Source organism: Rana temporaria, chromosome 2 (genome assembly GCF_905171775.1).
Source record: "Rana temporaria chromosome 2, aRanTem1.1, whole genome shotgun sequence".
NCBI classification, from domain to species: domain Eukaryota; kingdom Metazoa; phylum Chordata; class Amphibia; order Anura; family Ranidae; genus Rana; species Rana temporaria.
In genome coordinates, this window is record NC_053490.1 from 123,952,637 (window position 1) to 123,976,841 (window position 24,205).

General features: G+C 43.0%; 1 protein-coding gene across 3 annotated transcripts in view; it reads left to right on the top strand.

Moving 5' to 3' along the window:
• Window positions 1–24,205, top strand: part of ARHGAP9 (Rho GTPase activating protein 9) — a 203,521-nt gene that overhangs the window by 175,397 nt on the left and 3,919 nt on the right. The gene's annotated exons all lie outside the window — the stretch shown is intronic.

The following is a 24,205-nucleotide window of genomic DNA, read 5'->3' on the forward strand; positions in this document are numbered from 1 at the left end:
TGTAAAAAGGCTGTTTGATTCTGTCTTCTATGACCCCCCCCCCCTTCTTCCCCAGTCCCCTATCTATCTCCTGATACTACAGAGCCCCGGAGGCACTCTGCACATGCTCAGTTTGGTGTGTATTGCTAGAGAGTTTTTTTTTTGCATCTGATCAGCACAGGGCCAATCAGCACTGTCCAGGCAGAGGGTCAGTGGTCATGCAGCCTCATAGGACAGTCAAAGGAGAATGATATATACTGATGATGAGAAAAGGTATTTAGCAGTTTATATTTACTAAAACAATTTTATTTCCATATTCTGTGTACTTTGGGAGACCAGATATAGTAAATGCAGGGTGCTGGGTTTAGTAACACTTTAGTTAGGTTCTCGCTGGAACATTATTTTTAGCTGGGGGACCATAAATATGTTGTTGATCAGCTAGCAAGTGACTTTGGCATTGAACCAATCAGTTTCTGAAGCCTATACTGTGATGCAATTAGGGATAAATTGGGGGGTTGCATCCTCAGTTCTGTTATTTACGGCATCTTAATATCTATGCAAACATTACTTTTGTATTTATGTATGTCTGGAATCTTCATTTATTATGCGCTTAAACAACACATTTAAATATAACAGTTGTTTGTAAGCCACAGGGAAGGCTGAAAAACTTTTCATAATTAGTATAATAATATAATCATAAATTAGCCAGCCTGATGACATGATATGCAATAGAATACAGGCATACCCCACTTTTAAGTACACAATGGGGTTTACTTACTAAAGCTAGAAAGCCCAAAATCAGGCTCACTTCTGCATAGAAACCAATGAGCTTCTGGGTTTTATTACCAGGCTTAATTGAACAAGCTGGGGTTGTTATGCAGAAGTGAGCCTGATTTTGCGCTTTCCAGCTTTAGTAAATAAACCCCATTGTGTACATAAAAGTGGGGTATGCCTGTACCTCTCTTTTGCTCCGTAGCCTTGTGGCTGCAGCATGTTTAAACAGATAATGGTCCAGGGAGTATGTATAGCATGCACAGCTGAGAGCCATACACAGCTTTATTGGCTCCAACAATGCTCATACAACATTCTACCTGTAGGTGGCATCAGAGAACAACAATACTGTCATGTTGGGAAACTTCATTTAGGCCAGTTTACACCATAGAAACGCAGTCCAGATGCTTTTCTGCATGCGTGTTTTTGGCACATTTTTGATGCATTCCAGTCCCGTTTCCCCTTTTTTTTCTTAACCTAAAATAAGGATATGTGCGTTCCAGTTTGTTATTGATAGTTTAGGGGCATTCCAGTGTGTTTTTGATGCTTTTTACAAGCATACCCCACTTTTAACTACACAATGGGGTTTATTTACTAAAGCTGGAAAGCACAAACTCAGACTCACTTCTGCATAGCAACCAATGAGCTTCTAACGCCAGCTTGTTCAATTAAGCTTTGGTAATAAAACCCAAAAGCTCATTGGTTTCTATGCAGAAGTGAGCCTGATTTTGCGCTTTCTAGCGATAGTAAATAAACCCCATTTTGTACTTAAAAGTGGGGTATGCCTGTACAGTGTTCCAGTACAGTCCAGTGCAGGACAAATGCAGCATGTTCTACTTTTTTTCTGGAATGCACTGGAACTGCAAGAACTGGTATGAACTATTGCCATTAAATACCATATAACGTACTTTCCATGCGTTTTTGATGCATAAAAAAAACGCACTGGACTGCATGTGGTGTGAACTGGCCCTTACTCTAATCCTCCCTATGGGACCGAATGCAGAACAATTACATTTACAAATATAAATGAATCAATAATAAACCAATACAATAATATTTAAAAAAAAATATTTAAAACTTTTTCAATGGATTTGAATGGCTGGGGCCCTCATTATTGGTATTATATTTATTTACCAATTTATAATAAAAATGTCCAATTTATATAACACAAAACACACTTACTTTTGTACCATAAACTTTAACGCAGCCATAACAGCTCGAGTTAATACTATGACAAGTTCAATATCTGTATAACTGTCCCCTTTCATGAGAAAGGGACCAAACCACATAACAAGGGCCTCGACGATGGGCCAATAATATTTAAACATTTTTATTCAAAACTTTTATACATAACTGTCATTTAACCTGTATTCTGCCCCAGCCCCTCCTCCCTTTTCCTTCTAGGGACAGTGCAGTGTTTTAAATGTTTTACTTAATATGTCTTGCATGTGTGTTAGTCACAAATGCCAGCATAGTCTAATTTACTTTCATTCTTTGTTTTCTAAACTTGTAATCACCGAAAAATGTGCTCAAAGTTTAGTAATTGTAATTTATGTATGTGTTTTCCATCTTTCTACTACTCTCAGTCCTCGTACACACGACCGTTTTCCTCAATCCATCAAGAAAAATGCTGGCAGAGCATTTTTGCCAAGGAAAACGGTCGTGTGTATGTTTTTCGACGAGAAAACTTGTGGATCTTGATGAGAAAAAAAGAGAACATGTTCTCTTTATTCTCGTCAGGAGTCTCAATTTCCTCGTCGTGTTTCTCGTCAGGCTGTTTTACGATGAGAAACACGTTCGTGTGTATGCTTAGAAACGCGCGCATGCTCAGAATAAGGTATGAGAATGGAGCGCACCTTCGGTAAAAGTAGCGTTCGTAATGGAGATGCAATAATTTTTACAGCGTGACGAATGTGCTATTCGTCCCGCTGTAAAAATGATTGCATCGTTTAAATGCTGCGCATTTAAATCGTCTTTAGAATGGTACAGTAATGAACAATAATGAACTTCTTTTGCTGCTGACTAACTTTTTGTAACATTTTTCATGCTGATCTCATGAATATTTTTGAATAATTTATATAGCAAGATATTTATTTTATTTTTTTAATTATTATCTAATTTCTAGTCATCTCCATGATTTATTGTTTCAATTTGTTGTGTCAAGTTACCACAATTTTAACATTATTGTTTGGTGTTATCTGATCTTTTTTAAAGTTAACCTGCCTACTCACAAGCTAAAATTTTGGGTTGATTAAAAAATCATAGGCAAGTATGAACTGTAAAACATAATGACCATTTATTCTGGTGAAGAATAGAAATAAAATAAATAGAAGGCAGCACTGAAGAACCTGCTGCCACTTGTGCAACTCTGTGTGGACACTAAAATTGGGACATTGAGAAGCACATACAGGAGGGAGCCCAATCTGGTCCTGGACTCCCAGAGGTCAGAAACAGCAGCAGGTCAGATATAGTCTGTGGTACTACAGCAGGCTGCCTTCTGTCAGACCACCTTGAAGCAAGGCCATCACTTTCTGGTCTTCCTGGTAGCCTTCCCTGCAGCCTTCCTTGCTGCTTTCTCTGCAGCCTGCTCTGCAACCTTCTCTGCAGCCTTCTCTGCAGCCTTCCTTCTCCGCTTGGCTGGAGCCTGTGCCTCTGGAGGTGTACTCGTGCCAGGAGGAGGAGAAGAAGGTGGAGGAGAAGAAGGTGAAGGAGGAGGTGGAGGAGAAGAAGGTGGAGGAGAAGAAGGTGGAGGAGATGAAGGTGGAGGAGATGAAGGTGAAGGAGGTGGAGGAGAAGAAGGTGGAGGAGGTTGAGAAGAAGAAGGAGGAGGAGGAGGTTGAGGATAAGCTGGTGGGGGAGGATGGCCGTGGCTACAAATGACCGTGTACTCGGTAAGTACCCCCCTCATCCCCTTATTCATCAAACTTATTAAGAGGGGCTCAAATATGAGTTGTTCCTCGGACATTTGGCTCATTTTTACAAGTGTGCCATAGCCCTCTTCAGGGGTTGTAGGCTGCTGGAGAAAGGCCTGTGCCTCTCTAATCAGGGCCAGTGCTGCCTCGCTCACCCTCATATCCCTCCTGGCCCTTCTTGTTGGAAGGCGGATGGCAGGCACCTGGCACCTTGTGCTGCCACTTGGCCCTGCCACCACCTCTGTGCCACTCACTCCTGCCACCTCCTCTGTGCCACTCACTCCTGCCACCTCCTGTCTGCCACTCACCCCGGCCTCCTCCTGCCTGACACTTTCCAGACCCTCGTCCAGACTGATGTCCTCCTGTGTATAAAAAAGAGATATAGTTTGAGTTTTGGGTTTAACAATCACACACAATTTTCAGCTCATGACTGTTGCAAATTGATTGAAAATAAATAGAAAAGACAATCATTCCGACCCCAGCAGTTTTCATTCTTTTCTCCCCAACTTTTTGGGCCACTACTGTCTATTGATATGGAAAACACTTTTAGATCAAACATTATATATTTTTTACATATTAACATCTTTTTTACAGCATTTTTTCCCCACAATAAATACATTTAAAATACTATACCTGGCTCCAGACAGCCACATCCGGGTCTTCCTCCAGGATGGAAGGCTCCTCTTGCTCCAGAGAAGGCTCAGCTTGCTCCTGAGAAGGATCAGCTTGGCTGCAGGGAAGGCTGGAGGCTTGGCTGGAGGGAAGTCTGGAGCTTTTTCTGGTGCTTGTTCTGGAGGGTTGTCTGGGGGGAAGGCTGGAAGGTAGTCTGCTGTAGTACCACAACGACGGCACATATACCTTCCCTGCTGCTGCTCCAGACCTCTGAGAAGCCAGGACCTTGTTACGCTCAGCCCTGTATTTGCCTCTCAAGGTCCCAATTTTAGTGTCCAGCTGTTCAGTGGTTACATGGGGCATGCGAGTGTGCACAAATGGGAGCAGGCTCTACAGTGCTGCTGTCCTTAGCTCTTTTTTCCAGTGGATGGGGTCTTTTGTTGCCCAAAGAGCGGGCAGCTCCCTTAACACATCAATAAATTCCCCAAGGAACTCCCTCTCCTGAAATGGATTGATATTTTCTGCAAGACAAAACACAAATATACTAATGTCAATCACAGTCTATAAACTCTAGTAATCTTTATCCCCATATAGGCCTTCAATCTCTTTGCAGTATAGGCCACTGATGTCCCAAGTTAAAATCATACCTTCGTTCACATGTTCGTCGCTTTAACAACTTCCTCCGCACACCGAACTTAGGTACGACACATGTGTGTTAAGCTTTATATACACTATGCATGCGTGACACTCCGCACACTTCGCCCGCCCATGATGTTCTTACTCGATGTTACCTTGCCCCTTCTCTTTCGGCACGCAAACGACATGGCAGAATCAGAATCAGATGAGCAGGTGTCTGAAATTAGGCCTAGATCATCCAAAAACGACGACATGGCGGAATCAGATGAGCAGGTGTCTCCAATTAGGCCTAGATCATCCAAAAAAGACGACATAGCGGAATCAGATGAGCAGGTGTCTCCAATTAGGCCTAGATCATCCAAAAAAACGACGTGGTGGAGTCTGATGAGCAGGTGTCTGCAATTTTAAATTCGTAGAACGACGACACAACAAGCCCCGAGCCTGATGAGGAAACCTCAGAAACGAGGAGCAGATACAAGGCATCTAACATGTCCTACGCGGAAATGGCGGAAATGGTGGACATATTGCTAAAGTCTGATTACGATGGCAGGCATGGGCCCTATACCCACCCTAATTTAAGGAAGGGCAAAATTATGGATAAAGTGCAAAAAAGTCTGAAGCGATCGAAGGAGCAGCTCAGAAAGAGGTGGTCAGACCTCAAACTGAGGGAGCCGGAACAGTTAAGGAGCATTAACTGTTGAAAAAACTAAGTAAGTACTTCTCCTGTGTCCCTATTATTATTGTTTTTCAGAACTTGCATGTTGCTCCATGTTGTTGCTTTTGAATATAGGACCTTAGAAAATAACGGTCGTTTCAGACACATCCGTTCGGCCACTACATACGATGTAGGAATCAAACAAGATAAAAAAAAATAGTACTTTTGCACACATAACATTGCAAGCAGATTATACAAAAACATTATTGGCCAAAATAATGCTAAAATTTATTTTAAGGAGAATTTAAATACAACAATATAAGGCCCAATTATCACATTCCTCACCCCCTCTGATGGACCATTGTAAACATTTTAGAGGGGGGGGGGGGGCTAGATGAGTTTGGGACCTCAAAAAGAAAAAAAAAAAGGTGAAGCTATACTTTAAAACACATTTTAGGGGGGGGGGTAAAGCACTACAATGGATCTTACAAAATACATTGGGAAGTAACTAGGCTAGGTGTGTTTGGGCCCAGGATAGCATGCTGGGGAGGTTAGTGAAGGGAAATATGCATGTAGGCCAAAAAAGGGGCATTAAAAGCTTACAGCATGCATGGGGGCAAAGGGGACATTTACAGCATATTACAATCATGGTAATTAGGGAAGGAGAAAACAATACAATAGCATACATTAAATACATTAAATGTGATTTTAACCACTCAGGCCACGTACACACGACCGGTCAAAACCGATGAGAATGGACCGAGGTTCAGTTTCATCGGTCCAAACCGACCATGTGTACGGCCCATCGGTCTTTTGTCATTTGGACCAAAATTTTAAAACTTGCTTTAAAATCGAACCGATGGACCGCTGACCGATCGGGCCAAACCGATGGTTAGTACACAAAAGCATTGGTTCAAAACCCGCGCATGCTCAGAATCAAGTCGACGCATGCTTGGAAGCATTGAACTTCGTTTTTTTCAGCACGTCGTGTGTTTTACGTCACCGCGTTCTGACCCGATTGGTTTTTGAACTGATGGTGTGTACACACATCAGACCATCAGGCCACTTCAGCGGTGGAATGGTGAAAACGGTCCGTCGGACCATTCTCATCGGATGAACCGGTCGTGTGTACAGGGCCTCAAGGACAGCCTAACGCCGATATACGTTGGCAGAATGGCACGGCTGGGCACAATCACGTACCTGTACGTGATTGTTAAATGCCCAGTCCGAAGCTCCGTGACCGCGACCGCGGGACCCGTGGACCCGATCGCTGCCGGAGTCCCGGGATCAGTCCCTGGAGCTGAATAACGGGGAGAGGTGTGTGTAAACACACCTTCCCCGTTCTTCACAGTGGCGCTGTCATTGATCGTGTGTTCCCTGATATAGGGAAGGACGATCAATGACGTCACATGTCCAACCCCGCCTCCCTACAGTTAGAAACACATATGAGGTCATACTTAACCCCTTCAGCGCCCCCTAGTGGTTAACTCCCAAACTGCAATTGTCATCTTCACAGTAAACAATGCATTTTTTGCTGTGAAAATGACAATGGTCCCAAAAATGTGTCAACATTGTCCGATGTGCCCACCATAATGTCACAGTCACGAAACAAATCGCTGATCGCCGCCATTAGTAGTAAAAAATTATTAATAAAAATGCAATAAAACTATCCCATATTTTGTAAATGCTATAAATTTTGCGCAAACCAATCAATAAACGCTTATTGCGATTTTTTTTACCAAAAATATGTAGAAGAATACGTATCGGCCTAAACTGAGGAAAAACATGTTTTTTTATATATTTTTGGGGGATATTTATTCTAGCAAAAAGTTAAAAATATTGCATTTTTTTCAAAATTGTCGCTTTATTTTTGTTTATAGCGCAAAAAATAAAGACCGCAGAGGTGATCAAGTACCACCAAAAGAAAGCTCTATTTGTGGGAAAAAAGGACGCCAATTTTGTTTGGGATCCACGTCGCATGACCACGCAATTGTCAGTTAAAGTTACGCAGTGCCGAATCGCAAAAAGGGGTCTGGTCCTTTACCAGCATTTTGGTCTGGGTTTTAAGTGGTTAAAGGAGAAAACTTACCCTCATATAGTCGTCCTGCAGGACTTGTATTATAGCAGAACAGGTATCTGGGATTATGAGGCCCAGAGCCTGGGGGGAGATGCCTGTTGTGAACTTCAAGTCCTGAAGGCTTCTCCCAGTTGCCAGATAGCGTAACGTGGCAACTAGCCTCTGCTCAGCGCTGATGGCTTCCCGCATAACGGTGTCCTGCCTGGTGATATAGGGCGACACCAAAGCCAAGAGCTGCTGGAAAACGGGGTCAGACATCCTAAGAAAATTCCTGTAATCATCAGGATTGTTCTCCTGGATCTCCCGCAGCAGAGGCATGTGAGAGAATTGGTTCCAACGGAGGAACCAATTCTTGGTCCATGAACGCCTCCTCCAATTAGGCCTAGATCATCCAAAAAAACGACGTGGTGGAGTCTGATGAGCAGGTGTCTGCAATTTTAAATTCGTAGAACGACGACACAACAAGCCCCGAGCCTGATGAGGAAACCTCAGAAACGAGGAGCAGATACAAGGCATCTAACATGTCCTACGCGGAAATGGCGGAAATGGTGGACATATTGCTAAAGTCTGATTACGATGGCAGGCATGGGCCCTATACCCACCCTAATTTAAGGAAGGGCAAAATTATGGATAAAGTGCAAAAAAGTCTGAAGCGATCGAAGGAGCAGCTCAGAAAGAGGTGGTCAGACCTCAAACTGAGGGAGCCGGAACAGTTAAGGAGCATTAACTGTTGAAAAAACTAAGTAAGTACTTCTCCTGTGTCCCTATTATTATTGTTTTTCAGAACTTGCATGTTGCTCCATGTTGTTGCTTTTGAATATAGGACCTTAGAAAATAACGGTCGTTTCAGACACATCCGTTCGGCCACTACATACGATGTAGGAATCAAACAAGATAAAAAAAAATAGTACTTTTGCACACATAACATTGCAAGCAGATTATACAAAAACATTATTGGCCAAAATAATGCTAAAATTTATTTTAAGGAGAATTTAAATACAAAAATATAAGGCCCAATTATCACATTCCTCACCCCCTCTGATGGACCATTGTAAACATTTTAGAGGGGGGGGGGGGCTAGATGAGTTTGGGACCTCAAAAAGAAAAAAAAAAAGGTGAAGCTATACTTTAAAACACATTTTAGGGGGGGGGGGGGTAAAGCACTACAATGGATCTTACAAAATACATTGGGAAGTAACTAGGCTAGGTGTGTTTGGGCCCAGGATAGCATGCTGGGGAGGTTAGTGAAGGGAAATATGCATGTAGGCCAAAAAAGGGGCATTAAAAGCTTACAGCATGCATGGGGGCAAAGGGGACATTTACAGCATATTACAATCATGGTAATTAGGGAAGGAGAAAACAATACAATAGCATACATTAAATACATTAAATGTGATTTTAACCACTCAGGCCACGTACACACGACCGGTCAAAACCGATGAGAATGGACCGAGGTTCAGTTTCATCGGTCCAAACCGACCATGTGTACGGCCCATCGGTCTTTTGTCATTTGGACCAAAATTTTAAAACTTGCTTTAAAATCGAACCGATGGACCGCTGACCGATCGGGCCAAACCGATGGTTAGTACACAAAAGCATTGGTTCAAAACCCGCGCATGCTCAGAATCAAGTCGACGCATGCTTGGAAGCATTGAACTTCGTTTTTTTCAGCACGTCGTGTGTTTTACGTCACCGCGTTCTGACCCGATTGGTTTTTGAACTGATGGTGTGTACACACATCAGACCATCAGGCCACTTCAGCGGTGGAATGGTGAAAACGGTCCGTCGGACCATTCTCATCGGATGAACCGGTCGTGTGTACAGGGCCTCAAGGACAGCCTAACGCCGATATAAGTCGGCAGAATGGCACAGCTGGGCACAATCACGTACCTGTACGTGATTGTTAAATGCCCAGTCGTGGGTCCGAAGCTCCGCAGCACCCATGGACCCGATCGCTGCCGGAGTCCCGCGATCAGTCCCTGGAGCTGAATAACGGGGAGAGGTGTGTGTAAACACACCTTCCCCGTTCTTCACAGTGGCGCTGTCATTGATCGTGTGTTCCCTGATATAGGGAAGGACGATCAATGACGTCACATGTCCAACCCCGCCTCCCTACAGTTAGAAACACATATGAGGTCATACTTAACCCCTTCAGCGCCCCCTAGTGGTTAACTCCCAAACTGCAATTGTCATCTTCACAGTAAACAATGCATTTTTTGCTGTGAAAATGACAATGGTCCCAAAAATGTGTCAACATTGTCCGATGTGCCCACCATAATGTCACAGTCACGAAACAAATCGCTGATCGCCGCCATTAGTAGTAAAAAATTATTAATAAAAATGCAATAAAACTATCCCATATTTTGTAAATGCTATAAATTTTGCGCAAACCAATCAATAAACGCTTATTGCGATTTTTTTTACCAAAAATATGTAGAAGAATACGTATCGGCCTAAACTGAGGAAAAACATGTTTTTTTATATATTTTTGGGGGATATTTATTCTAGCAAAAAGTTAAAAATATTGCATTTTTTTCAAAATTGTCGCTTTATTTTTGTTTATAGCGCAAAAAATAAAGACCGCAGAGGTGATCAAGTACCACCAAAAGAAAGCTCTATTTGTGGGAAAAAAGGACGCCAATTTTGTTTGGGATCCACGTCGCATGACCACGCAATTGTCAGTTAAAGTTACGCAGTGCCGAATCGCAAAAAGGGGTCTGGTCCTTTACCAGCATTTTGGTCTGGGTTTTAAGTGGTTAAAGGAGAAAACTTACCCTCATATAGTCGTCCTGCAGGACTTGTATTATAGCAGAACAGGTATCTGGGATTATGAGGCCCAGAGCCTGGGGGGAGATGCCTGTTGTGAACTTCAAGTCCTGAAGGCTTCTCCCAGTTGCCAGATAGCGTAACGTGGCAACTAGCCTCTGCTCAGCGCTGATGGCTTCCCGCATAACGGTGTCCTGCCTGGTGATATAGGGCGACACCAAAGCCAAGAGCTGCTGGAAAACGGGGTCAGACATCCTAAGAAAATTCCTGTAATCATCAGGATTGTTCTCCTGGATCTCCCGCAGCAGAGGCATGTGAGAGAATTGGTTCCAACGGAGGAACCAATTCTTGGTCCATGAACGCCTCCTCACCCTGTTCATGGCCTAGTCTAGGTCTAAAACAATAAGACCAACACAAACCGACTGCACAACACGAACTCTACGACGAGCAGGTGCCTGCAACATGGCTAGAAAACGAATGTTTCATCAGAACGAACAAACTAAATAGAACGCACTGAAGAACAGCAAGTCCTATGAAGAACGACCTGAAAATCAGAAACGAGCGGACAGCAACGCACTTTAAAACAAATACGACCTGACCACACGCCCTGAAAGACAAGATACGAACCCACAAGCACAAACTAAACCGCGGAAAACTATCTGAAAGCACGAAAACTGAAAAGCATGAATGGTCTCTCACCAACCTTTTACTAACACGCGGCAACACGAGATTAGCAAAAGCAGCCTCAAGGGTGGCGCCAATGGAATGGAACTTCCCCTTTGTACATGATGTACATCACCGCGTTTGAGAACGATGAGATTTTGTCTTGACAGTGTGTATGCAAAGAAAGTTTGACAAGATTCTCGACAAGACCGAGATTTTCGGTCGTGTGTACGAGGCCTCAGATACGTGTTGTTTTGTGCCTTTTTTACATAAACGGACATATTTATAAAGTGGTAAAAGACTGATTATTATTCATTATACTATGACTGATCTTATATTAACTAACTATCACTAATAACTTTCTACTAAAGCAGGGATAATTTTTGCCGCACATGTGCACACCCCTTCACTGTATTCGCAGCTAAAGGGGTAGAAGTTTTACCAACCCCCCACCAACCACTAGTGTAATAGAGAAATAGGTTTGTTATTTTTCAATGTGCTTTAACAGACCAAGCTGTCCAGCAAAAGTGGAAGTTAGAGTGTTGAGACAAACACTGTTAAACATTGACAGCTGAGCTTGCGATGGTGAATTTTTGTAAAACCTTTATCACTCAGTCCTGGTTTCACACTTATGCGTTGCCGGAAACACAGTGAATCCTGTGCGCTTGCCTTATAGCATTGCAATCACACTGTGTCCATTTGATCTGGTGCAGGTGTCAATGTTATCTTGACAACACCCCGAAACAAATTGTAAAACACAGTGCGATTGCCAGAACCGTATTGCATGGGGGGGGGGGGAGTTTTGCTAAAGTTAGGGTATCAATTGTTAGTCACTTATGTTATAGTCCATGGAATTCTACTAGTCCATCTAACACTACCCTCTCTAGGCAGTGCTTACGGTCCAAGTGTGGATGCTCCTTCATAGATGGAGAGGAGCCATCCGAAGACAGGAAGTGTGTTACTGGCTGGATCACTAGGTGAAAATAAAGGGAAAAAAATAAATAAAAACAGAAAACTAAAGCCACCACCATGTCTAAGAATTGTTAAGCTGTAATATATGAACTTTTTGTTTTTTTGGTTTAATACTGCTTTAATTCCTCATAAAGATCTGTTGGGCTTGCCTGCCTATGGGCTCCATTCACAGAACCAGATCACATGCGGCATGTAGGTGTCCAGACCCACATTCCCTAAATACTGAATGCGATCCTGAAACTGTCAATTTACTATACCGTTCAAAGCTCTCAGTAAATACTGCATGAACAGGCATTAAACTCAATTCACAGAAGGAAATAAATAATTAAATGTGTGCCATAATTAAGTAGTGATCGAGACATGCAGTAATAATGGAATGTGTACTGGTTGTTAAGGAGCGATCGGCTGCCGGGGTCCTTTACAACTAGTAACCAACAATGGGTAAACCTTTCATTGATAGTCAGTGGGATTGGGTTCCCTACTAACAGCTGAATGTAAAAAAAACAATTGCTGGCAATGAAGAATTAAGAAAAAAAATACAGTGGGTCCCCCCCTCAATCCATACCAGGCCCTTCAGGATTTTGAGGTAAACCCCCACGCCAACATTTAAAAAAATGGCATGGGGCCCCCCCAAAATGTATACCAGACCCTTATCTGTGCATGGCAGCCTGGCAGGTCAGGAAAGGGGAGATGAGCGAGCGCCCCCCCAAACAATACCAGGCCACATGCCCTCAATATAAGGCGGTGCTTTGGGGCAGGGCTCTGCCCCCCAAAGCACCTTGTCTACATGGGGGGCCACCTTGTTGTTGTCAACATGGGGACAGGGTGCTTTGGGAGGTTGAGCTCCCCTTGCTCCAAAGCATTGTTAAGGGCACGTGGCCTGGTATGGCTCTCTCATCCCCCCCTTTCCTGACAAGCTGGGCTGCATGCTTGGATAAGGGTCTGGTGTCTGATATGGATTTTGGGGGTGACCCCATGCCATTTTTTTAAATTTGGGCGTGGGAGTTCCCCTAAAGATCCATACCAGACCTTTCTTAATTTTTCATTGTCAGTAATTCTTTTTTCTACATTTGGCTGTCAGCGGGGAAGCCCGCTGACATCTGATGACTCATCAGTTGTTAATGACGTGGCTGCCACCAGCTCCTTAGCAACCATGACAGTTACTAGTTGTTATGAACCCCAGCGGCCTCCTGCTCCTTAACAATATGGCATTTACTACTGGCAATAAACTCGCCGGCTGCCACCAGGCGTTAAGTCTGCATGTTTTCACTACTAAAATACTGCATGACTTCATAGAATAACTCATGCGGCATTTTAGTTGCGTTTACTCAGATGCGTTAAGATACCGATTTGTGAATAGAGCCCTATATTACTTGCACAATTGAGACACTGGATTTTAGCTTAAGACCAGTATTGGTAAATGCCAGTTTTTAGCCGCCACAGATTCACATTATATGTGACCAGAATCCAAAATGCACAATTTAGAGATAAATTAAGGCAAAATGAGGACTTGGCAAATGTAACAGCTCAGGTGAGCAGAAGTTTCTCTATTGTAAGCTGACATGTCCCCATCAGACAACTGCCTACAAATGCATTCTCTTCTGTGAAGTGACAGTAAGGTGTTGACATTGATTTTTTGCAGGTGATGGTTGTAGCTAGACCCCCCCGGACATCCACCATGTCCTAGGATCAGGGCTCAAGTCCTGTGGGAGTTCCTGCACTTTTTTCACAGCAGGAACTCAGTTCCCTTTGTAGGACAAGAGCAGCTGAGCCGCCCGAGCCAATCCTTCACTAAGCGGCGATGCCCAGCTCGAGTCACTGTCAGGGGCAGGCAAACCTTAGTAATCCTTTATGTTACTGGCTGCTTCCTGTATATGGATTCATTGGGTAGTGTGCGGGTATTCCATCACTTCCTCGATGCCGCAATGTCTCCTGGGAGCTTTTGTCATTGTTCCCAGGAGACATTGCGGAGATCTGCCGTGAGTTATCACGGGATTTAGAAAGAACTTCTTTCTAAAGTGGCCAGTAACATAAAGGATTACTAAGGTACAGTGGATCGAAAAGAAAAAAAAACATGCGGTTTAGTAATTATGCATATGAGCATATCATTTTTTTTTTGTTTTGGTGGGGGAGTGGATCTTGGGTGGGAGTTCCCACACTTTTTTCCCCAGGACTTGACCCCTGCCTAGGATCCTGCCTCAGTTGTCTTGTAAAATGATTCGGATCTGGCACATGCCAATGAACTGACAGCAAATACAGACACACAATCATCAGTCCCTCATTTACAAAAATGCCCCCATTTTTTTTAAGGGAAAACTGTCTCTGAATCAAGTCAATAAATGAAAAGTTTTTCAGAAACATGACTCAGCCGGATGGTGGTATTTCTATATAAACATGTATAAAGCAAGCCGCCCACAAATGTCCCACAGGGAGTCTAGAAATGAGAAGTCATTATAACCAAATGCACAGGTGATATTAATTTAGATCCGAGGGCTAGTTCCTCCCCAGCTGCTGAATAACTCAGATGTATTCTCATGCTACCAGAATGTATCTTGTATCACACGCCGGAAATGACATTCTCTCTTTTATACTTATGATCAGTTATGTTTTTAGAATGAAAATCCCCTTGGCAGTCTGTTCTACACAACAGCTTCTAAGTTCTTCTTGGGCTTCTCAGACCTTTCCATTAAAATCAGAAACAGACTTTTCCCACCCAGCCACCTGGCTCTCCAAGAATATTGAGGATGTTCTGCAACAGCCAGAGCCTCCCAGGCTGGTGTATGTGAACAGGATGGACACTGAAGGAACACATGGGTGTTATACTTCACACTGAAGTCAGCTGTTGTATTTCTGAATGAGGTACAGGCATGGTCAGACTGGTGAGTCTAAGGCCTCGTACACACGACCGAGTTTCTCGGCAAAAACCAGCAAGAAACTTGCTGGGAGATATTTTTTTGTAGAGGAAACCGGTCGTGTGTACATTTTCGTCAGAGAAACTCGACGAGCCAAAAAGAGAGCAAGTTCTCTATTTCCTCGAAGGGAATGGAGAAACTTGCCTTGTCGTTCCTCGACAGCCTAACAAGGAAATCGACAAGGAAAACTATGTGTTTCGCCCATCGAGTTCCTCGATCACGTGTACGAGGCTTCATAGTGCAGGCTTGTGTTAACTTATATAGACTGCTCATGCTCAGTCAAAACTGCTCTGCCACTTTCTTTATTACAGGTGCTTATACAGCACCATCACTTTACATACTGTATATATTGTACATTCACATCAGTCCCTCAAACGAACAATCAAAAGTCCCTAACTCATATTCATACATACACATACTAGGAGACAATCGACCCCTTTGTGACTGCACTATAGCCGAATGATGGCTACAGCGCAGCCGCACTTTGCCGGGAGGCCATCATATGACATCCTCCCATGCTCGAGCTGCCTGCGCACCCCATGCGGCGTGCATTAGCAGTGATCTGTGATGACTGTGTCCTTCGGATGTAGCTGATCACAGATCGGGGTAAAGAGGCAATCACAGAGGCTCTTTACCACATGATCAGCTGTGTCCAATCACAGCTGATCACGGATGTTAACAGGATTTTCTGGTTATCGGCAATCCTTCCCTCTCGCCAGGAGAGCCGAAAGCCGGCAAATCCACATAGGGGACATCTGCACTGACAATCAGGGCACTGATCATCAGTGTCCTGATTATCACTGCAGCCCCAAGAGTGCCCACAGTGCTCACCAGTGCTGCCAATCTGTGCCCACCAGTGCTGACAATCTATGCCCATCAGTGATGCCTGACAGTGACAATCAATACCGCCTATTAGTGATGCCTATCAGTACCACCTATCATTGCCGCCTATCAGTGCCCATCAATGACACCTATCAGTGCCCATCAGTACCGCATATCAGTGCAGCCTCGTCAATGCCCATAAGTGCTGACTCACCAGTGCTGCCTTATCAGTGCCCATCAGTGCAGCCTCATTAGCACACGTCGGTGAAGGAGAAAATTACTTATTTACAAGATTTTACAACGGAAACTAAGAAAAACTTTTTTTACAAAGAAAGTTTCGGTCTTTTTTCGTTTGTTTAGTAAAACATAAAAAAACAAGTAATGATTAAATACCACCAAAAGAAAGCTCTATCTGTCTCATAAAATAATAGAAATGTTATTTTGATACAGTGTTGTATGACCACGCAATTGTCATTCAAAGTGTGACAGCTTTGAAAGCTGAAAATTGGCCTGAGCAGGAAAGGGGTGAAAGTGCCCAGTAGGCAAGTGGTTAACCTACCAGCATGTCTTTGGAGTGAGAGAGAAAACCCACGCAGGCACAGGGAGAATGTGCATACTCCAGGCAGGTAGTGGTGTGGTTGGGATTGAGCCGACAACCCTAGTGTTGCCATGGAGAAGTGCTAACCACTTAGCCACTGTGCTGCCCAATATCTATAAATTGTACATTTAGCCTGTAGTATTGAAGTAGTGGAGCCAGTACATAAATATTATTTCTCCTTTGGTGTTACCAAACTTTACTTATGTGCACAAATATGAGACAGTATATTATGTATGCCTTTCTTTTTTTCCTTTCCACCCCTGGATGTACATACAGTATTCCTACATCTATATAATCCTATGCCTGACAGAGATTATATTTACTCCTCCAACAACCTTGGGGTTAAAATTTCATTTTTCAAGTAGCTTATAATGCCTTTCCTAGGTTCATGGAGGCGTGACACAGTATGAGACAGTATACCATATGTGCCAGGCATTCATTTTTTCCCCCAAACGCCCTGACTGTACATATTCCAACAACTATATAATCCTATGCCAGGCATAGATTGTACTTATTCCTCTATATAACTCAGGATTCAGATCTCATTCTTCAAGCAGCTAATATCTAATGCCTTTCAGTCTCACTTTTATTTTAATATTTAATTGATTTGATCTCAGTTAGCAATAATGCAAAAAACTACCCACCAGAGACATAGGGCCGGATTCAGGTAGCCCTGCGTAATATTGTGTAGGCGTAACGTATCTCCGATACGTTACGCCGCCGTAAGTTAGGGCGCAAGTTCCGTATTCAGAAAGAACTTGCGCCCTAAGTTACGGCGGCGTAACGTATGTGCTCCGGCGTAAGCCCGCATGCTCGAAATTCCGCCGCAAATCGTCAATGCTTTAGACGTGAACGTAACTTACATACAGCTCTATTCGCGAACGACTTACGCAATCGACGTAAAAATTTTAAAATTCGACGCGGGAACGACGTCCATACTTAACATTGCGTACGCCTCATAAGAGCAGGAGCAACCTTACGCCGAAAAAGCAAAACTTATACGACGTAACAAAATAGAGCCGGGCCTACGTACGTTTGTGAATCGGCGTATCTACCTAATTAGCATATTCCTTGCGTAAATCGACGGAAGCGTCACCTAGCGGCCAGCGTAAATATGCAGCCTAAGATACGACGGTGTAAGACACTTACGCCAGTCGGATCTTAGGGAAATCTATGCGTAACTGATTCTATGAATCAGGCGCATAGATACGACGCCGCAACTCAGAGATACGACGGCGTATCTGGAGATAGGCCGTCGTATCTCCTACCTGAATCCGGCCCTGAATATACAAATGTGCTTGTGAATTACGAAAACAAGATAAATAAAAAAACAAGCAAATTAAATGAAAAAAAAAGAAAAAAAACACATCAAAAATGACTTTCAGTTTAGTGTTATAGTAATAACTCACAATGTGTAACCACTGAAAATACACTGTAATTTCACTTTAACTGTAGATGTAATCTGTACTGTTGCATGGAAATAAGATTTATTGATGGCAATAGGATAAATTTGTTATTTTCAGGCTTAAGATTGTGTAAGACAAAGAAACAAGTTCACTTACATTTTCCTAATGAACGTCTACTCTCCTTTATTTTACTGGCAATTGACTTAATTCACCCACAGGATCAAAGAGAAAAAGCCTGTGTAAGCTCTAAGATAGGGGGTGCAGGAGCAGCAGGCTCTCAATGGCACACTGAGGCCTCGTACACACGACCCAGTTTCTTGGCAAAAACCAGCAAGAAACTTGCTGGGAGATATTTTTTTGCAGAGGAAACCGGTCGTGTGATCATTTTCGTCGAGGAAACTGTAGAGAAACTTGACGAGCCAAAAAGAGAGCATGTTCTCTATTTCCTTGACGGGAATGGAGAAAATTGGCTTGTCGAGTTCCTCGACAGCCTGACAAGGAACTCGATGAGGAAAACGATGTGTTTCGCCCGTCGAGTTCCTCGGTCGTGTGTACGAGGCTTGAGAGTCTGAGCCAGCTACCAGCAAAGCTTCTGGGTGGATCCTGACATTATTGTCGGGATCCTTTCAGAGCCTGGTGTGGCTCTGTGATGTCAGCCTTCTGCACATGCCCTGCTCAGCTTACATCACCGGCAGAGGTCCCTGTGTACCAGGATGACTGACTCCTGAGCATGCACAGGTGTTACATCATCCTGCTTTGGCCAATGGAGATGACCAAAGACCAGCACCCAGGGAGAAGATGCCAGTGCCAGCGAGGGACCCAGACTGTTATAGAAGAGAAAAGTTTAGTTCCTCTTAACAAAGCTGTTCAAGCTTTCCAAATGTGTTACAATACATGCTTGCAAAAGCTTGCTGTACATACCACTCTACAGGCTGGCACACAAGGGCTAAATATTAAACCGGCTTCTGTTAAATGAGCATACTGCAAGTGCTGATCAGTGTGTTCTGGCACGGGAGGGGGGCTGTCCCCTGTCAGAACATGATAGCACAACAGGGGGGGGGGTAGATTGCCACACTAACATTGGATGTGTTAGTACAGCGACCTCAGTTTTTTGTTCAGCCAGCTGTGTTGAAAAAAAAACAAACTCCTGTGTGTACTTATCTTTAGCCATCTGAAGCCCACATAAACAAGGTCTGAGCTTTGCCAGGCTTACGTTTCATTTTTGAATGACATGTACAATTAACTATAACCAATCATGGCTGTGGCCCATACTCAATCATGCTTAAGCCGCTTTCTTTTGCAGACATTGGTTTACTGCATGGTGTTCTAAATTTGCTACTGGGTCAGACCATTCTTTACAAGAATGTGTTGTTGTTTTGATTCATACTAACCCAAACATTCGTTAAAATCATTAATGTCATATACCTGGCAACCAATCTCGGCAGTGCTTAGGTGTCGATTGTAGCCACTGCACCATAACTCAAAATCAAAGTCCTGCTTCAAGCAAGTTATTGTTTGTTGTATGGGAAACTCCAGTTGTGATGACAGTTGTATGTTATTAATGGCAGTATAGCAATCCTTTTGTATACAGTCATAATTTGGCAGGACTTGTGCCCAGTCTTCTGGCATGTGTGCCCTTACTTGTCTATTTGATGACTGGCCAATGAATATTTGATGCATTCCTCTCAGTTGTCTGGGTGCTTTCATGATATGCCATTTTGGACATGGCAACAAGGGGACCCTTCTGCAAATCAAAACACAATTTTCCTCACACACACACATTCCAGAAAACTGGCTGTTCAGTGATGCTGGGTGCTATAATGACCAAAGGGTGGAAACCATGAATAATCAAAGTGAAGAAATGTCATCAGCACACCAAGGATTCCTCAAAAGGGTCCAAAGCTTTATGCAGTGGTCACATAATAAATCTATATATTTCATCATGTGACAACAAAATAAAGCTTTGGACCCTTCCGAAGAATCCTTGGTGTGCTGATGACATTTCTTCCCTTCTGCAAATCAGACATCTGTTGAGTTTTTATTCTTTAAGTTTAATACACAATCCCTAATAATACAATTTTAAAATATCAGTTTGTTATAATACCTTTAATTTAAGCAAAAACATGTAAATTTGAACATAAATTTTGTTACAACACATAAAACGCTATTGCACGAAGGTCATATGATCCCAAGTCATCTAATAAGTATACACTATGAATGACCCAGTTTACTTAAAAAAGTAAAACATACCAGGCGCATTCCATTATCAAGGCTGGATCTGTGGTATGTAGCCGTTACAAGAAGATGGGTGCCAGTCATTTTAATTGTTTCTATTTGTAGTTTTATGGCTGATGCACTAATGGGACAAAAGATGAGGGAACAAGATATCCAAAACAGCACTATCATATTAACATTATCTTTTGTAGCTTCAAACATGTAACAACTTCTTTGAGGCCACAAGCACACTCAGGATGGAAGGGCAGGACAAGACCTTTAAAAGTCAAGGTTCTGTTGTCCATATGACTATTATGGGTTAGCTATAAACTTTCTAGTGTCTGCTTCTACTTGTCAGTTAGTTTGTTGGCAGCTGTTGGTGCTTCACTCTAAATTGCAAAGTATTGCTTTATTCTCCAAAGCCACTCTTTCAGTAGGGCAGAGTCCCCAATATATCTGAGCAAAGGGTCTAGGACAGGAATACACCACCACTACAGCTCCAAAGGGGGGAAGAAAAGAATAATACAGCATATTTAATAACTTGACCAATGCACACCAATCAAGAGATGCCTCATTAATCATGGGGAGGCAGAAGTAATTAATACCTGAGTTTAGAAACTTTTTTAAAACACAGAAATAGTCAAAACAATTTAGGGTAACCACAGCCTTTATTCTTCAAGCATACAAAGAACTTAAGTAGGGGCACTACTGTTTAAGGCAGGGTTCCTAGATGCATTTATTCCCCTGTTGATTTTGACCCCCAATACTGTTCAAGTGGAAGGGACTAAGGGAGCGCTAAATGTCTGTTGGTTAGGGGCGCAAATTACTTGTCTTGCCTTGGGTGCTGACAACCCACACTGCGAAAATTATTTTACTGTTAGGGGTCCCTACAACTTGGGAAATTTTTCAAGGGGTCACGGCACTAGAAGGTTGAGAACCACTGACCTAAAGGTTTACCTACAAGTTACACTTCCCTAATTTCTCCAAAATAAAACAAATCCAAGAGTTCCCTTTGTTCCATGCTGATGAGACAGTTAACTGCTTGCCGACCAGCGCACGACTATATACGTCGGCAGCATGGCACGGACAGGCAGAAGGACGTATATATATATGTCCCCTTTAAGATCACGGCATTGTGGACGTGCGCCCGCCGCAAGCTCTGTGAGCCTGACCGCGGGTCCCGCAGACTCGATCGCTGTGGGGATACCCGCAATCGTCTCACGGTAAGGAAGAACGGGGAGATGCTGATGTAAACAAGCATCTCCCCGCTCTGCCTAGTGACAATGACAGTCATCACCGCTTCCTGTAATCGGAAACGGTGATCACTGTCTTGTCACATGTAGCCCATGCCCCCTAGAGTACAAATCACTCACTAGGGCACACTTAACCCCTACAGTGCCACCTAGTGGTTAACCCCTTCACTGCCAGTGTAATTTTCACAGTAAGCAGTGCATTTTTATAGCACTGATTGCTGTAAAAATGACAATGGTCCCAAAAATCGGTCAAAAGTGTCCGATGTGTCTGCCATAATGTCGCAGTCGCGATAAAAATCACTGATCGCCACCATTACTAGTAAAAAAGTCCACGCTAAAGGTGAGGCTGCTTTTATCTGCTAACCATACAACCACGTGAGGTGTGCAACGGCCGGATACTCCTCTTCAACTACCTGTGATTTTTCAGAGAGCAAAATTAAAGTTACTGGTACTGTCACATGGGTCTTGGGTGCTCTCTAGTCTGGTGAAACCAAATTGGTGTAGGCGGATTAAATATAAGTCATTTAAAAAAAACTGTCATGAGAGGAACGTGGCTGCTGCTTGTGCTGACCTCTCCTTCTGAAAGTGCTTTTGGTTTGGCTATCATGCTGAACTATTTGACTCAAGTTAACTGACAAGTACATTGGAACTTTGACTTTTATCTTTGCTTTAAATCTGAGGCCCCATACACACGAGAGGATTTATCCGCAGATACGGTCCAGCGGACCGTATCCGCGGATAAATCCTCTCGAGGATTTCAGAGGATTTCTATGCGATGGCGTGTACACACCATCGCATTGAAATCCGCGCTGAAATCCTCTGCCGATGACGTGTCGCGCCGTCGCCGCTATTATGACGCGGCGACGGGCGCGACGCTGTCATATAAGGAATTCCACGCATGCGTCAAATCATTACGACGCGTGCGGGGAATCCCTTTGGACGGATGGATCCGGTTAATGTCTGTACAGACGAGCGGATCCATCCGTTGGAATGGATTCCAGCAGATGGATTTGTTGTGCATGTCAGCAAATATCCATCTGCTGGAAATCCATCCCAGGGGAGATTTATCTGCGGATAAATATCCGTTGGCGTGTACACACCATAGGATCTATCCGCAGAAACCCATTTGATGGGATTTATCTGCGGATAGATTCTATGGTGTGTATGGGGCCTGAGGTATTTCAATCTGTTCTGTGTTGTGCCAAACAGGTCATGTTTTATGAATTCCCTCACAAAAGCAGAGGGAAATAAGTCATTCTTTTAATGTGACTCTATTGCACAATATTCACCAGCAGTTCATGTGTTCTGGCATTAGTTCTCTGGCCTGTAACAGACAGCAATGTATTGGCAATTCATATTTTGTTTTTCATAATGAATAATTCATATTGGTAAGAAACGTAAACATGATCTTATCTGTATTAGTACTAATCTTTACATTGGAGTGTGCCTGTAATGTACAGTACACCTAATTTTCTGCCTGTAAGAGGTAATTGCATGCAAAATATTTTCAGATTACATGACAAGCTAAGTTAGTGAATGTTACATTCCTGGTACTCTGATTAATTTTTTGCATTGAGTCATCTGTTGTCCACTTCCTCCCGGAACCATTAATATAATTTCTCTTGGGTTAAGAACAGCTGCTGCACACAAACCCCTCTGCTGTCCAGGTTAGCCGGTATGATTCAGGATCAGAGTGTCTCACGAGTTCACAGGGGAAGTGACTAAACTTAATTCCTTTTGCAAGATTATCAATTTTCTAAATGTAAACCAGTTAGTACAGTACACTGATATTCTTCCATGAGTTCTTCTCTAATGTTTATTATGAAACATTTCTGATACATTTTAGTATCTAATCCACAATTTTTAATCCCGGTTCTCTACTACCCTGGTCTATCTATTTATCTATCTATCTATCTATCTATCTAAAACATAAGTGCTGCGCTATTACCAACAATTGCTGCTGTAAGTACAAATAATGTTAACGATACCTCATAAACACCCTTCTCAGGAGGTATCAATATATTCAATTAATCATTGCTTGTGATGAGACAAATGTGCAAAATAAACAAAATTATATATTAGATACAATTAAAGTACAATTAAAATACCAAAAGCCCCAAAGAGAACCAAACGTCCCTATTCACTCACACCTTGTGCGAGTGCATATATAAGAACCAAAATTAGTGACACACTAAGTATGGAAGTCTTATTGGCAGCTTATGGACAATGCACACACAGGCAGATAGATTAGCCTGAAGGGGTCAGTCCCAGGTAAACTTGATGGTGCTATAAACGATGATGTCAGGCAGCCAGTGGATATCCATTCATCCAGAATTGGCAGCTCATGTAAAAAAGGAGACAAGACATAGTGCAAGACTGTATAGTATATGTGGCAAAAGAGGTATTCAGTGTGGTGTAACACTCACGAAACCCCCGATCAATCACAGCATTCAGCGAGGCAGTAATGGGATAAGCCGATCAGCGTTGCGATCTCCTCATTCGGACGGATCTCCCGTCGATCGCGTCACTAGGCTTTTTTACATGAGCTGCCAATTCTGGATGAATGGATATCCACTGGCTGCCTGACATCATCGTTTATAGCACCATCAAGTTTACCTGGGACTGACCCCTTCAGGCTAATCTATCTGCCTGTGTGTGCATTGTCCATAAGCTGCCAATAAGACTTCCATACTTAGTGTGTCACTAATTTTGGTTCTTATATATGCACTCGCACAAGGTGTGAGTGAATAGGGACGTTTGGTTCTCTTTGGGGCTTTTGGTATTTTAATTGTACTTTAATTGTATCTAATATATAATTTTGTTTATTTTGCACATTTGTCTCATCACAAGCAATGATTAATTGAATATATTGATACCTCCTGAGAAGGGTGTTTATGAGGTATCGTTAACATTATTTGTACTTACAGCAGCAATTGTTGGTAATAGCGCAGCACTTA